The 17073-nt window shown below is 37.5% G+C and overlaps 1 non-coding gene across 1 annotated transcript; it reads left to right on the top strand.

Moving 5' to 3' along the window:
- Positions 1-11328: 11328 nt before the first annotated feature.
- On the top strand, positions 11329-11435 carry LOC141710188 (small nucleolar RNA R71). The gene has a single exon (XR_012570720.1). It is a non-coding gene; the product is annotated as a small nucleolar RNA R71 (small nucleolar RNA).
- Positions 11436-17073: the final 5638 nt, after the last annotated feature.

Below are 17073 nucleotides of genomic sequence, written 5' to 3'. Positions count from 1 at the left end.
CTTTATATCGAATAGTACACTTTTATCGTATTTTAAAATATATTTTAGAAAAAATTTATTAGCAACCCTTTTGTTTATAAGCCTACTCGTCGAAACATCATCGACGTCGATTTCCAACAATCCATAATACAAATCCCAGCATGATTTTTTAAAATAACAATTCATTTTCATTTCGAAATATAGTTTTATTAGTCATTTTCTTGTTTTATTAGTTTAGGACTCGGAATCAATTCATCACCTTCCACCGTCCGCTCGTAAAAACTCATCGCGGACCTCGGCAAAATTTTTGGGGCACCTGATTATTCGGGTTCCAACACAAAAATTTCACCGACTAAAAAAGATTATCTGTAATGAAATATTCATATCATGAATATTATTCAAAAATAATTTCCTGCAAAATGATAAATTAAAAAAATTAGTTTCAAAATATTCGAATCACAACACAACCAAAAGCAACAACATAAGCACAATCAACATGCGCCTACACGCTGCACACACGCGCCACCAGGCGCCACATACACACACACCCACACACACAATCACACACACAGGTATACACATATACATATATACATGTATATACCCAAATTAAAGCATAAAATTGAACCAGCCAAGCCAGAAAATCGAGCGGAGACTCACCGGAAATAGACCGGAAAACAATAACGGCGGCAAGCAGGAACCACAGGGAAGAAGGAACACAAACAGAGGGAGGAAGAGAAGCGGAGAGATAGCGAGAATCGAAAGAGAGTTCGAGAGAGATGACAAAGGTCGAAGAAGACGAGTGAACAGGGGGTGGGGGTGAGTTGTTTATTTTTTTTTTCTTTTTAGTTCTCCTGCAGCGACGTACCAAATAGAGTGGATACGTGTCAAAATTCTTGTGTAGGATTTTGACACGTGTCCCTAATACTCGAATAGCCCGAATTTCTGACTCGTTTTCGCAATTAAATGTACCGAGTCGCGCTTAAAACAATTTCATAAAATTACCAAAATAGTCTTAAAATGTTATGAATATCCCGAAGTTAATTAAAACATAAATTCTAAAATTTTTAAAACCATTTCTGAGATGCAATTTATACCAGTATTTAATAATTAAACGAATCAATGCGCAGGTGAAATTAATCCAAAAATTTCCAAAATAATTTTAAAATTCTCAGAATATTAAAAACATAATAAAATATGAATTTCATAATTTTTGAAGAATCCTGGAATTAAATATGGATTTTATAAATAAATGCAATCAGAAAATTATTTAAAGATAAATAATCAATGAAATATTGATTTCTCAATTTTATAAAATCCCAAAAATAATTATTGAGATTATAAAGTCATAAAAACAATTTTAAAAACATTCCAAATATTTATGAAAATAAAACTGCAATAAAATCACTTTTAAAAGTGAAATAAAATAATATAATTCAATAATTAATTACACAATTCAATCCTATACACCAATAAATCACACGTAAATAATAAGAACCAACACACAGCTGTCAAAACCAATACACATATTTTGTTTAATTAATTATTCAACAATTACACTTTTAAAATAATACAAAATATACGAGTCAATATACAAAACACCAATTTGAGGCTTTACGAAGCATTCTAAGTGTACATAAATGCCACTTTACATACCCCCAAACTTGAACCAATGCTTGTCCTCAAGCATAAACAGACTCAAAAACAAAATAGAAATGCAAGAGTGAAATCTACATGAATGCAACGATCCCCTTAGAATAACTTAACCAATTAACAAGCAACATCTCAACAAATGCAATTAGACGCACAAAGATCAATCAAATCCCACAAATCAACTCACAAACCAGAAACGTGCGTGTGTGCAACTGCTTAACAGCTATACTATTGCAACTAGATCAATAACCATGACTCACTACTCATCAAGATAATCACAAGGTTATAAATAGAATAAATTCTAAACTCAAAATGACTGACAACACTTCAATTTTATTGGAGTTATACAAGGATACATGTTTTTTTTGATAACACATAAACAAACACAAATATACTTATTTGATCGTGTAATGAGTGAGGTCCACAAAAGACTTATGCAATAATACCCATGTAGCGAGCATTAGCTTAGCGGATCCCATACTATAAAATCCGTAGGTCGCTAGGCACAAAATCCCCTAAAACTTAATAACTCGAGTATTAAAGAGCCCACTCATGATCAATTTTGCATAACACATATTTTTTTTATATATTTTTGTTTTTCTTTTTTTTTTCATGATTTCTGAACGAGTGCGTTTCGCTCCATCTCGCTCAACCCTAGACTACTCATATAAAATAAGCAGGCTACTAGCCATTTGACACCTAGCCACAATTAGCAATGAAATCCAATATTTTTCTCCAATTTTTAAAAATCCATGTTATTTTGACATTAAGAGAATATCATACATTCTATACGTAAACAAGTGATTACACCTCAACAAACAAACAAACCATGATCATGATCTAGCACTCAAGCAACCTATAAGACTTAGTGAAAAATTTTATTGTTTCTAGCATGCAAATCAACTAGTTAAGACTTAACATTCCCCTATACGATTCACTACACTCGCATCAACATCACAAATCAATCAGAAAATCAAACTTAAGGGATCATGATAAAATGAAAATGTAACTATATGCAACATACTAACATGATAAAAAAATAAACAAAATAAATAAAAAAAATGAACTAAACTATATGATAAATATGCAAACTCTATGGACTCACACAAACATATTCCTTAAATACCACCCCAAACTTAAAAAGTTCACTGTCTTCAGTGAAGGTAATAGTAAGGAATCAAGGCATACCTACTCGGAATCAGGATGTTCATTACCCTCCGGGGGTGGAGTGTCAAGAGGCGGGTACACAACATTCTCACCCAATATTGGCCACTGGATGTCAACTCTCATAGCTCTAAAAGTTGTCCCCAATGCCTGGGTTAGGTCTTGTACAAACCTGCTATGGATATCATGCATCGCATCCATCCGCCTCATCAAGCGCCTATACTGCGCTGAACCCAAACCAGCACTGTCCTCTGCTTCCTGTTATTGCTGCTGCTGCGAGTGACCAGGCTCATCCCTCTAATGTCTCCATGCTGCTCTATTAGCCTGAGTAGAACCACGAGCATATGTCTGATCGGCTGGCTGTCCACCCGACCAGTGATCATAAGTGTAGCCAAGCCCCTTGTTATCAGCCTTTCCACCGTACCACTCCTGCATCACTGCTATAGTCGAACTGTCAATAGGGGCACTAGGAAACTGCAACTGCTCGTGAGCGGGCCAATGAACTCCAACTGCCACACACAGCTTCGTCACAATCGAGGCATAAAGAATAGAAACCGTAGTGCTCCCACGCAGAAACCTCAGAATACGCTGATAAATAATGGAGCCAAGATCCACATAATCACCCTGTAAAATTCCCCACAACAACTTTGCACGATCCATAGTAACATCGTGTATATGTGAAGAAAGCATGATGATGTTCACACAAATAAAAGAGTTTCATGCACGAGAAAACATGTTCATGCATGAGGCATGTAAAGTGGCATACTCATTCAAACCCCTCTTAATCTTCCAATGAGTCTCAGGGACACATAATGTAGCAACGATCAAGTCCAAATCAAAATCCTCTCCGGTCTTCGTCACCCAATCCTCCTGACCTGGCTGTCTCTCGGGCTGGTTAATTACCTGACGAATAGCCTCCACAGTATAGTCCACCGTCAAACCACGAACTGTAGGATTTTATACATCACAGAAGCATGGTAAAACATTTTCTTGATATAAAATCCATATAAACGCAAACAAATCGTGAACAAATCGAGGGATCGATTACTAACCTTTAATAGCGATCCAAGAACGATGAACGGAGATCCCTAGCAGCTGCTCCTCAAGTGTGAAGCACTCCCCGGTATCCACCAAGAGATCAATGTGATGGAGGAGGAAGGGGTTGGGAGAATTAGTTGTCTCCCTTTCTTTTCTACTTTAGAATTAGGGTTTTTATTTGGGTTGAGGCAAATAGAGTTTATAATAGTATATTTATAGGCAAAATTTTCGGCTGAAATTTTTCCATAAAAATTATTATTATTAACCCTTTAATTGATTATTCTTATTAACCAATTAACTAATAATTAAAACACCTTTTAATCATTAATCCCTTTTCTAAACACTTTAGAAAAATAATTCTCTCACTTGATTTAATTTCCAAAATTAAATTCTTAATTAATAATATTAAGAAACTTTTCTTAATTAATTTATAATTAATTAAATCTCATTTAATCAATTATTAAATTTGCTAATTAATTATTTATTTCACAAATAAATAATTACCAGCCATTATTAATTAATTCCTCCACCATTAAATCATTCTCTTTTATGGTGTGACCCTGTAGGTTCAATATTAAGCCAGTAGTAGAAACAAATAATAATAAAACTATTTTATCATTATTTTTATAAATTCTCTAATTTATTAAATATGATTAATTAATAAATTAATCATGTTTATTCTACATCGTGAGGGATACTTCTCAGCATATCGCGACTATCCGGATAATACGAATTCACTGCTTAGAATACCTAGAACCTATTCAGTGAATAGTTACCGTACAATCAATTCCTTCTACCCTACAATGTCACGATTAAATACAAGGCATGAAACTTGTGTCAAGCCTATCTTATTTAATCATATGCTTTCCCATTCACTATGCTTAGTTCTAATTAATGTAAATTAGAAACTCCTTTCTAATTTCATTCACTCTGGCCAGAGATTCCTGAACTAGCATAAGTGGATCAGCATTGAACATTCTCTTCCTTCACTGGAAGGGGTAGATCCTTTATTGATCATACACTATCTTCGTGTACAAATTCCTATACCCAGTAGAGCCCTTATAATTGTCCCTGGAGACTAAGAACTAAACCAAAGCATAGTTCAGTGTACACAAGATGACTATGATGATCTCAAGTCTAAGGATACTTGTACAACTATCACTATGTGAACAACTGCTGACACGTGAGTTCCATCAGTTGTTCAGCTGTGTGAGTCATGTTCAGTGAATTTATTCTATAATAAACACCTACATACTAGCTATAGTGTCACCACACAAATGTCTATGAGAACAGACAGCCTTCATAATGAAGCAAGCATAGTATGTACCGATCTTTATGGATTATTAATTACCAGTTAGTAATCCTACGACCAGGAACTATTTAAGTTTAGAGTTATCATCTTTTAGGTCTCATTATTATGATCTCATCACAATCCATAAAAGGTTTTACTCTAAACTGTGGTATATCTTATTTAAACACTTAAAATAGATAAAGCCCGCAATAAAAACAAAACAAGTCTTTTATTAATATTTATGAAATCAAAACAGATTACATAAAAGTTATTTCTAAATCCTCATACATGATTGGACTTAGGACACATCTCCCACGCAGAAACCTCAGAATACCCTGATAAATAATGGAGCCAAGATCCACATAATCACCCTGCAAAATTCCCCACAACAACTTTGCACGATCCACAATAACATCGCGTATATGTGAAGAAAGCATGATGATGTTCACACAAATAAAAGAGTTCCATGCACGAGAAAACATGTTCATGCATGAGGCATGAAAAGTGGCATACTCATTCAAACCCCTCTTAATCTTCCAATGAGTCTCAGGGACACACAATGTAGCAACGATCAAGTCCAAATCAAAATCTTCTCCGGTCTTCGTCACCCAATCCTCCTGACCTGGCTGTCTCTCGGGCTGGTTAATTACCCAACGAATAGCCTCCACAATATAGTCCACCGTCAAACCACGAACCACCGAGTACCCATTCTTATCCGCCTTCACATTCACATAGAACTCACGAACAACACTCATGGGCACAGAAGTGGGTGCCTCAAAGAAAGATACCCAACCCATCTCCAGAATCATCTCCAAAAGCTTACCATCCCTTCCTGATGGTAGAAAACCCCTTTCCTTCGCTATGAGCTTCGATAGCAGCCTTGTATACTCCGCTTCAGCCTCACACCCCCAACACTTGACGAATCAGTGGTGCTGCTGCTAACTTGAGTCCTTTGTCTCTTTGGTGCCATTGGATTTGAATAAGTGAAAGAGTAGATATGTGTAAGAGAGATTTTAAAGTTCTGAAAATTTGAAAAGTGGCGGGTAAAGATGTATGTAAGTGTACGTGTATATAGGAAGAGATTAGGGTTATATATAGTGGGTGTAAGATTACAAAATTAGTGGAGGAGTGGGAAAAATGGGAATAAAATCCGGGCTTAAAAAAGAATTACAACAGCCCTGAACTTTCCTTTTTGTTCCTGCTATTTTCTATTTTTTTCGGGTCAGCACAGCCCCCCGCCTGGTAGCGCGGACGCGCCGTATTTCTGGAAAAGTAGAGTGGCCGCCCCGTATCCAGCGCGGGCGCGCAGTCTCTATTATTTCAGCGTGGCCGCCCCGCATCTGAGCACGGGCGCACCGTGCTACAGTAGTTGACACTGAATTTTTCTGTTTTTCTAATTTTTTTTAGTTTTCTTCTTGTTTTCTGTTTCCTTCTATATACTAATGTACAACAAGCTTGGGTTGCCTCCAAAGAAGCGGTTGGTTTACATCGCTAGCTTGACGTAGAATCCTGAGATCAAGTGGATAATAAAACGGCACTAACCACCTCACGATTTGCCGTATCTCCATAGTAATGCTTCAAAAGCTGACCGTTCACCTTGAATTCTTGTCCAGGATCATTCTAAAAATTCTCCACCGCTCCATGTGGAAACACAGTTTTGACAACAAACGGCCCTGACCACCTCGACTTCAATTTCCCAAGAAAAAGACCGAGACGAGAGTTAAACAAAAGAACATGTTGCCCCAGCATAAATTATTTGAGCACTTGACCCCTATCGTGCCATATCTTGACTTTTTCCTTGTACATTTTGTTGTTCTCATATGCTTGAAGTCAAAACTCAATGAGTTCATTTAATTGAAGCAACCTTTTCTTTCCAGCTGCATCCATGTCAAGGTTCAATTTCTTCAAAGCCCAATATGCTTTGTGCTGTAGCTCCACAGGCAAATGACATCCTTTACCATAAACCAGTTGAAATGGTGACATGCCTAGCGGAGTCTTGAATGTTGTTCGATATTCCCAAACAGCTTTATCCAGCTTCAAAGACCAATCCTTCCTTGATGGACATATAACTTTCTCTAGAATATGCTTGATCTCTCTTAGATACCTCAGCTTACCCATTAGTCCGAGGATGGTAGGTTGTAGCAACTCGATGATTCACATTATATCTTTGCATCATAGCAGTGAACTTGCGATTACAGAAATGTGATCCCTTGTCACTGATTATGACTCTTAGAGTCCCAAATCTTTTGAATATCTGCTTGTGAAGAAAATTTAGTACTACCTTCGCATCATTTGTCGGCAAAGCTTTAACTTCCACCCATTTTGAGACATAATCAATCGCCAACAAGATATACTGATTATTACAAGATGAGACAAATGGCCCCATGAAGTCAATTCCCCAAACATCGAAGACCTCAACTTCGAGTAGCACATTAAGAGGCATCTCATCCCTCTTAGACATATTACCAACACGCTGGCAGCGATCACGCTTCAAGACGAACTGATGCACATCTTTAACAATGTAGGCCAGAAGAATCCTGCTTGAAGGATATGAGCTGTTGTCTTTTCTCCATCATAGTGGCCTTCATAAATAGTCGAATGACAGTCTCACAAGATACCCTCCGTCCCGCTGTACGTGATACATCTCCTGATGATTTGGTCAGCTCCTTGCCGAAACAAAAACGGCTCATCCCACATGTACCACTTCACCTCATAAAAAAACTTCTTTCTTTGAGCAGAAGATAAGTCTGGAGGCATAATGTTGCTCATAAGGTAGTTCACAATTTCTGCGAACCACGGTTCCTCTTCTTGCACCCTAAACAATTGCTCATCTAGAAAATACTCATTTATCAATGTCTTATCCTGTGAAGCTGTACTTGGATCCTCTAACCGAGAGAGATGATCAATGACTTGATTCTCAGTACCTTTTCTATCCTTGATCTCCAACTCAAATTCCTGAAGTAAAAGAACCCATCAAATCATTCTAGGCTTCGAGTACTTCGAGACGAGATAGCGAATCGCAGTGTGATTAGTGAAAACTGTCACCTTCGTCCCAAGCAAATAAGATCGAAACTTTTCAAAACCATAGACAATAGCCAATAGCTCCTTCTCAGTAGTAATGTAGTTCATTTGAGCACCATTGAGGGTCTTACTAGAATAGTAGACCACATGAAATATATTGTTCTTCCTTTGCCCAAGAACTACTCCAATTGCATAGTCACTTGCATCACACATCATTTCAAATGGCTCATCCCAATCAGGTGCAGTTATGATAGGTGCCGTGATCAAACTCTTCTTTAAGCTCTTAAAAGGAGCTAGGCATTCATCATCAAACTTGAAAGGGACATCTTTCTCTAGAAGATTACGCAATGGTTTAGAGATTTTACAGAAGTCCTTGAAGAACCGCCGATAGAAACCGGCATGACCAAGAAAACTGCGAATCCCCTTAACAGAAATTGGTGGAGGAAGGTTTTCAATGAACCCCACCTTGGCTTTGTCCACCTCAAAACCTTTACTAGAGACCTTGTGCCCAAGAATGATGCCCTGTTGCACCATAAAGTGACATTTCTCCCAGTTGAAAACCAGATTAGTCTCAACATACCTTTTAAGAACTGCGCCAAGGTTTTGCAAGCACTCGTCAAAAGAATCCCCGAACACAGAGAAATCGTCCATAAACACCTTCACATTCTGACCAATCATGTCAGAGAAAATGGCCATCATGCATCTCTGAAATGTGGCATGTGCACCATACAAACCAAAAGAAACTATTCTGAAGGCAAAAGTACCAAATTGACAACTAAAGGTCGTGTTTTCCTGATCTTCTGGAGCGATGCAAATCAGATTATAACCCGAATAGACATCCAGAAGATAATAGTAGTCATGTCTAGCCAACCTATCAAACATCTGATCAATGAAAGGAAGAAGGAAGTGATCGTTCCTCGTGGCCTTATTCAGCTTCCTGTAATCCATGCAAACTCTCCACCCCGTGCCTGTTCGAGTAGGAATGAGCTCATTTTCTCATTAGTGACCACAATGATACCTCCTTTCTTCGGCACACACTAAACTGGACTCACCCAAGAACTGTCAGAATTAGGATAGATGATCCCTGCATCTAGCCACTTAAGAATTTTCTTCTTCACAACCTCTTTCGTTATTAGATTTAACCTTCTTTGTTGCTCAATAGTCGGCTTCCTTCCTTCCTCTAGCAGAATTTTATGCATGCAATAAGAAGGGATGATTCCCTTGATATCAGCTATAGTCCATCCAATTACCAATTTGAACTCTCTCAAAATTCTCAAGAGGTTTTCCTCATCACTACCTGAAAGGTTAAATGCAACAATAATAGGAAAAGTAGATGCATCACCTAAAAATGCATACCTCAAATGTTCAGGCAACGGTTTAAGCTCGAGTGTTAGAGCTTCCTCAATAGATGGCTTGAGGCGCTTTGGAGACTTTTTCAGCTCCTCCAATCCAAGAGATTCAAAAGGCATATACAACCTTCACTTCCAAGCAGAAGCATTCAAATACTACAATTGCTCATCACCTTCATCATCTTCACTATCTGAATTCCCCAACAAGGCCTTCTCTAAGGCATCAGACCTCAGCATTTGATCAAGTTCTAAAGTAACCACAGAATCGACCAATTCCACTTTTAAGCACTACTCATTATCAGTAGGGAACTTCATGGCATTAAAAACATTAAAAGTCACATCCTGATCCAGCACTCGCATAGTGAGCTCACCCTTCTGCACATCAATCAAGGTTCAGCCAGTAGTCAAGAATGATCTTCCCAAGGTTATGGGAATCTTTTTATCCTCCTCGAAATCAAGAATTATAAAGTCAGCAGGGAAAATGAGTTTGTCCACCTTTACCGAGACATCCTCCACAATGCCTCATGGATATTTAATAGAACGATCGGCCAACTGCAAGGACATATAAGTAGGGTTAGGATAAAGTAAATCCAACTTCTTGAAGACAGAAAAAGGCATCAGATTGATGCTAGCTCCCAAATCACATAAACATTTATCGAATGACAAGTTTCCGATGGTGCAAGAAATAGTGAAGCTTCCAGGATTTCTTAAGCTTCGGAGGCAACTTCTGTTGCAGTACAGCACTACATTCCTCCGTAAGAGCAACAGTCTCTAAGTCATCAAGCTTTACTTTCCGAGAGAGAATACCTTTCATAAACTTTGCATAGCTAGGTATCTGTTCAAGAGCTTCAGCGAAAAGTATGTTGATATGAAGTTTCTTGAACACCTCCGGAAACTTAGCAAACTACTTATCCAACTTTTGCTTCTGCAGCCTCTTAGGAAAAGGAGGTGGATGATAGACCTGTATTACCCTCGGGAGGAGTGTGTTCCTCAGTTTTCTTCCTTGGTTCCACTTTTACTTCCTTCTGCACTTCTTTTTCAACCACAACTTCAGATTCTGGGACTTGAGATTTTTCGGGGTTCACAACCTTTCCAGACCTCGATGTGATAGCCCTAACCTGCTCCTTAGCTTCCTTCTTTCCTGGAGATTCTTTGTCACTAGGGAGTGTACCAGGTTATCGATTCAGCAAGGCATTGGTAATCTTCCCAATTTGATTCTCCAAGGTCTTAATAGACACTACTTGGCTCTTGCACATGAGCCTCGACTCTTCCAATTCAGACTTTTCATTAGCTTGTTGAAGTTGGAGTTGCTGTCTTGGTGCATATTACGATTGTTGAAAACCAGGAGGGTTGTACTGCTGATAAGGCTGTTGCACCGCATTCTGAGTGTTGCTCCAGCTGAAGTTAGGATGATTACGGTTGTTAGGATGATAGGTGGCTGGAACTGGTTGTTGTGACCTCTGAAAGTTGCTCACGAACTGAGCTGATTCACTAGAAATAGCACACTGCTTCGTCTCATGCGCACCAGCACAAAGTTCACAAACACTAGTGATTTGATTAACTCCATAATTAGCCAAAGAATCCACCTTCATCGTTAGAGCCTGAAGTTGAGCAGCTATAGCAGTAGCTGTATCCACTTCCAGAATTCCTTCTACCTTGCCATGAGGCATTCTCTGAGTTAGGTTCTGGTATTCATTAGCAGCCATCAGTTCAATCAATTCATAAGCTTCATCGTAGCTTTTAGCCTATAAGGCTCCTCCTGCTGCATCAAGCATGGGTCTAGAAATTGCACCCAACCGATTATAAAAGTAGTTAATGATCATCCAGTCAGGCATCCCATGATGAGGACACTTCCTAAGCATCTCCTTTTAGTGATCCCAAGCCTCACACAAAGATTCTTCAGATTGCTTAGCAAATTAAGTAAGTGCATTTCTGATTGTAGCTGTCTTCGCCATAGGGAAGAATTTAGTTAGAAACTTTTGAGCAAGATCCTCCCATTTGGTGATAGAACCTGGTGGTAGAGAATGCAACCAACACTTAGCTTTATCCCTCAGAGAGAATGGGAAAAGCCTCAACTTAATAGCATCTTCAGAAACTCCATTGAACTTAAAAGTGTCACAGATCTCAATGAAATCTCTAATGTGCATGTTGGTATCTTCTATAGGAGAACCCCCAAACTGAACTAAATTCTGTATCATCTGAATCGTGCTCGACTTGATTTCAAAGGTGTTAGGCGCGATGGCTGGCCTGATAATGCTATACTGAATATCATTGATCTTTGGCTGAGAATAGTCCATCAAAGCCTTCGGATTTGCAATTGGTTCTCCCATTATGATTAGAGCTTCTTCTTAAACTTTTTCCTCAACAAAAACTTCTTCAAATACTTCCTCCACTTTATCCAGTGTTCTCTTGCGAGATCGAGAACGTGTTAGCATACATGCTCTCTAGACTACCTGAAACACAACAAGTACCCAAGTAAGTAAAATATCCGAGTCAGTGAACTTTAACGACCACTGATGACAAGCACATAAACTAAAAATGAACACCGAGTCCCCGGCAGTGGCGCCAAAAACTTGTTAGGACGAAAACACGCGCTAATATTCACGCAAGTATACGCATTCACAAGTAATATAGAATTCTTTCTAGTTCATTCCCACAGAGACTGGTTTAGGTTAATTTCAATTAATGTACTTATGGAATGATGGTATGGTTATTATTTAATGATAAGACGAATAACAAATTGAGATTAATTATAACTAAGATATTAACTAACATGCAAATAACTAAGAGAATTGAGGTTGAATTACTTATATGAGACAGACATGGGATTCTAACTTCATTAAATACTTCATTCAAAGTCATTGTTCTTAACCTTAGCATGCAATGGTGATGACAACTAATCAGTCAACACGAAACTAGTAAACGCCAACTTTAATTGTACGAATACCCTACTACCAGACATCCACAAAATAGATAGAAGCTGAATAGACACCAATTATGTTGAGACCCTATATGTTTTTAGAATTTGACAACACGAAGGTTTAATGCGCAAGTTATCTATCGTGATTACATAGGGAAAATAAGATGGTTAAAATTACCTACAAATCATGCATAAAAATTACATGAACCTATGCTGGCATGGCAAGTTCTAAACCCCTATATTCACTTTCGCTTCAATAGAGATTAACACGTTATCTTATAAGTTTGTGATGTTCATAAGACGAATAAGCACAACCAAGACTAGGATATCATACAATCACCACACACTAAGATATCGAAACAAATTAACTATTGAAATCCATAAGTAAATCCGTTAGAACCCCACGATAATGATTAGTTCATAACCGAACTAATCATCATCGTAGGTTCCGATGAAAGAATGGTATAATAAACTAGGTCTTTATAAACTGAATAAATAATCAAAGTACGTTATCAAGAGTAATAGGTTCAGCAAACAAGAAAACTAGCATCCAAGATTATAACTCAAATAAAGAATCACAAGAATAAACTAGATACTCTTCACCTTAATTGTATTTATGCTCCTGGGTCTTCTCACCGTCTTCTCCTTAGTCTCCATTATTATAAACGTCTTTAAAAGGTCTTTATATAACAACCCATTCAGAATAGAAGTCCAGAAAAGCAATCTTCTACTTGAATCAGGAATCTTCAGAATCGACCTGGCGCGGCCGCGCGCTATCCTTGCGCAGGCGCGCTGTACTTCTGAAAATCCGGCGCGGGCACGCTAAGCTACTGGAAAAGTTTCTAACTTCTGTTTTATTGGCTGGTTTTTTATGGCGATCAACAAGCAATCATACGAGGCACCTTCCTAACATCAATTTAGCACCAAAACAATGCTAAATATCATCCTTCCATCAACTATGCCCTGCAATACAAAACACTACAAAAATGTATTAAAAAAACAAACAATTCGAGTACAAAACACCAATTCGAGGCTTTACGAAGCATTATAAGTGGACATAAATGCCACTTAACATATGTATATGTTGATGGATAATCTTTAGAATTTGTACAGTTTATTTCTTTTTAAACGGCTATTTTTGGAAAATATCATTGGGTACTTTATTTTAACTTGTAATTTTTATTTATATATTTCTAAGAAAGTATAAAAGCCCCCTTTTACTTTTAATTTCATCTTTTATCTTTCTCTTTATTTCAAAGCAATTTTACTCTCTTCATCTCCAAAACCCTCTTTCTCTGTAACTGCTTTCAATCACAAAAATGGCAAATGTAGTCAAGATTACGTCTCAGTCTGGATTAGTTTATGAGGAGAACAACTTCATGGCACTGGTGGACAAGAACATTGCTGCTTATGAGGACTATCACAAGATGATGGACTTCATTCTCAACTGCAAACTAAGTTATGCTATGCTTGAGTCTCCAATAATCTACTGTGAAGTTGTGGAGCAGATCTGAACTACGGCTGAGTACAACTCCAAGGATAAAACCATTGTCTTCTCTCTTAAAGGTAATGATTATTGTATTAATTGTGATAAAATACAAACTTGCTTCCTTTTTCCTGAAAACAACACTAATGTTTCACACACAGACAGATGTGAGCACCATGCTTATGTCTATGGGTTATTCTCTCAATCCTACCAAACAAGGTGAGATTAGGAGAATGGGTCTTAGAAAAGAATGGAGCTTTCTCTGTGATTCTTTTATAAAATCATTTTCTGGTAAAATTAGCAACTTTGATGCAGTTACTTATTCAATGATTAACATGCTCTATATGCTTTTGAATGACAAGTACTTCAATTTTAGTAACTCTGTCATGATAGAATTAGGGAATAAATTAGGAGATATCAAGAAAAGGTCAAAGAGCATGTACTATGCTAGGTTCCCTATGATGCTAGTAAACCATGTTTCTTAGGACCTCTTGATTGAGACCCCAACAAACAAGCTTGATTGTTGGGTCCAAGAAAAGAGGGTACTTGCTGATTTGAACAGGAATAATCTTCATAGTAAAGTGCCTCTCAACTATCTGCCAATCATGAAGGCACCTCAGGTAAGTGAGGTAACTGTTTCTGTCACAACCCTTTCCCAACCTCTAGTTTCTGTACATTCAACTGTGCTATGACATTTGTGACTGTGACCAAACAGATGCCTACCCAAGCCACAAAACCAAAAATTTCAAAATCCAAATTAAAGAAACCACACTCTAGTTCCTCTCAAAAGAAACTAGTTTTAAAAACTACCACAATGCATGAGGGGAGTGTGAAGGATAGTGAGAAATATGAGGGATAGGATGAACATAAAAGAAGCCCTAAGGATAAGGTTAGAGAGGTTAGTGAATCCCAGCCTAGCCACACCACAGTCTCCCAACAAACTGTGGTGATTAATAACAAAAGTAGCACACTGCTAGTTGCATCCTCTCAAAAGGACGTAACTATTAAAAATAGCTCATCTCCAAGAGCACGAAACAAAATGGTTAGGGACACTTCAGGCCAAACTCAAACCTACATTAGAAAGAAAAAATTAAAAACTTTGGGGAGTCAGAGGATGCGCACATAGTGCCAACTACAGTCAAAGACTCAGTTAATGCACCATCTCAAATTTATGTTGATGTGGATCCAATAAATGTGGAGTCACGGCCAAATTCTCCCACAATCGAAATACCTCACACACACAATTCTCCCACAAACTCATTGGATGTGGATATGATAAATACATCAATTCCTGATTCTCCATCTTTGAAACTCATAGAGGAGCCAAAATCTAAAGCAAGTGAGTATCATCTTATTGATGATTTATTGGCTCACTTGCCCTTTTTTCTGAAACTACTGAAAAGTCTGTGCATACAAATCTCAAATCAATCACTACAGACTCAACTGTAGCTTCAACTCCTAACTCTTTCAGTTTTACCTCTTCAACGGATATTTCTCATCCGTTGATCAGTGATTGTCCTTCGATGGATATGCCTAACAACAGTCATCCGTTGATACTCACAACTACTATTTCAATGGATGTCTCTCATCCGTTGGAAGTCTCTACACAACTAGAAATTTCAAAACTTGTGAGTAGTATAGATGATTTAGTAATTATTCAATCACTCTTAGGATTGAGGGAAGGGAGTGACTTGAGTGAGAAGCTGAGTTGCTCTCAGGCAAAAGGAGAGGAAAATAGTGAAATTCATCATGCTATTTCTTCCAGCATGGAAAAAGTGAATGAGAGGAGTCTAACCTTAGATGGTGAAGGTGAGGGTGCGAGGGTGGGTAGCCAAGGGGGCCCTTGATGCAAAAATATAGAGAAAATGAGAGAAAGGCATGTATAGAAGAATGGGAAGATCCCATTGCAAGTGAGTTAATGGATGTCAATGATGCAGATAAAGAGAAACTATTTCAACAAGAATATCAAGATGTTCTAGATTCTGTCACTTTTGATGATGAGGCATTTACTCACCCTGTTCCAGCATATCTGATTCTAGCTGAACAGGGCAATGAGGATGTTGAGAAGACTCTATACTTGGTGCACACTACAGCTTCTATGCTAAGGGAAAATGATGCAATCAATTCTCTTCCACCTACATCTGGTGATGATTTTGATTATCCTTCTTATAACGACTCGTGTATTTTTTTTATTTTCAATATTTAAAAGTGCAGTAATTGAATAAATAATTAAATAAAATATGTGTATTGATTTTTGGCAGCAGTGTGTAGATTTTTATTAATTATCTGTGATCTATTGATATATGGTATGGATTTTTGGTGATTTATTATCGAGATATGTGGTTTTGTTATCGCTTGTAAAAGTAATTTTATTACAATTTTAATTTCATAAATATTTGGATTATCTCTAAAATTTGTTTTATAATTTTATAATTTTAATAATTATTTTTAGGACTTTATAAAATTGAGAAATCAATATTTCACTAATTATTTATCTTCAAATGATTTTCTGAGTGTGTTTATTTATAAATTTCATATCTAATTCCAGAATTCTTCAAAAATCACGAAACTTATATTTTATTAAGTTTATAATATTCTGAGAATTTTAAAATTATTTTGAAAATTTTCGGGGTTATTTTCACCCGCGCGTTGTTTCGTTTAATTGTTAAAAACGAGTGTAAAGTGCACTTCAAAAATTATTTTAAAATATTGAAATTATGTTTTTATTTATTTCTGGATATTTATAAGGTTTTAAAACTATTTTGGTTCTATTCCGATCAAAAATAATTCGTATCACGGCACGTTAGAAGGTTAAAATAACGTGTATTCGGGCTTGTAGTCGGGAAAAACAAGACACATGTCCTATCAATTGGACACGCGGCTTGTAATTGGCATAGCAGTATTGTGACTCATTTTCCTTGGGTAAACATCACTCTCTCGATCTCTCTTACTCTCTCCTGTTGCTCTCTCTCTCTCTCTCCCTTACTTCTCTCTCTCTCTCTCTCTCTCTCTCTCTCTCTCTCTCTCCCTTCCCGTTTCTTTCTTCCGTCCTTTCTTTTCTTTTTTCCGGCGTCTCTCTCTTCAGTTTCCCGTGCTCCGATCTCGCCGCTGCCGTGTTTCTCCAGTGAGCTTGGTGGTCTTGTTGCTTGTTTGTATGTATATATCTATATAT

Source organism: Apium graveolens, chromosome 2, assembly GCF_009905375.1.
Source record: "Apium graveolens cultivar Ventura chromosome 2, ASM990537v1, whole genome shotgun sequence".
Classification (NCBI taxonomy): domain Eukaryota; kingdom Viridiplantae; phylum Streptophyta; class Magnoliopsida; order Apiales; family Apiaceae; genus Apium; species Apium graveolens.
This window is presented reverse-complemented; position numbering and strand designations above follow the sequence as displayed.